Consider the following 871-nt stretch of genomic DNA (forward strand, 5'->3'; position numbering starts at 1 on the left):
CCAGTTTACACGAGGACCACTTTATTTACCTTCTTTCAAAAACCTCCGCAACGTGACATCACTTCCGCTCTTAGCGCCTTCAAAATAAGAGCTCAAGGCATATACTGTATAACAGCACATAACAGGAACTTAACACCACAAAGAGGAAAGCCCATGAAAATAGGCTACAAAAGTTATTTAATAAGAAGCCAAAAAGTGCAAAAACAATAATGTTCGTGTTGGAGGAGTTGTGAATTAGATACACCTGCAGTCTGCAGGTGTACCTAATGTTGTGTCCCTGCAGTCATTCACAACTCCTCCAACACGAACATTATTGTTTTTGCACTTTTTGGCTTCTTATGAAATAATTTTTTTAAATAGATTCAATCTTGCACGTGGAAAGTTTAAGTGTGGGCTTTAGTTGATATAACAATTCTACGGCGGGGGTGCAGGAGGCGAGCCTCAGCCAGTGCGTCTTTTGCAGCCGTTTTATGATCGCTCAGCACAATAAATATTTTACACACATACAGTTGTTGACAAAATATACTGTACATTATATACCTCAGCTAACTAAACTATGGAAATGTATAATATAATTCATATACCAATACGGTCCAGCAGTTAGCCGAGTCCGGAATCCATGTTGAGGCACTGAGTGACGTGCCTCAACTGGCTGTTGTTCACCGCACCGTCTCTTCTCAGTATTTGAACGGCAAATGTGAAAATTCAGCGATTTTGAATAACAATAATCTAAAACTGGTGAAGTTAAATGGAAAATAACTTTATAGTATAATCACTGGATACATATAACAATTTAATTAATTTTTTTTCTTTTTACATTTTTTTTCTTTCCATGATGGCCTCACCTGCCTCTAGTGACTGCACGTCACTG

The sequence above is a fragment of the Nerophis lumbriciformis genome, linkage group LG24, assembly GCF_033978685.3.
Source record: "Nerophis lumbriciformis linkage group LG24, RoL_Nlum_v2.1, whole genome shotgun sequence".
Lineage (NCBI taxonomy): Eukaryota > Metazoa > Chordata > Actinopteri > Syngnathiformes > Syngnathidae > Nerophis > Nerophis lumbriciformis.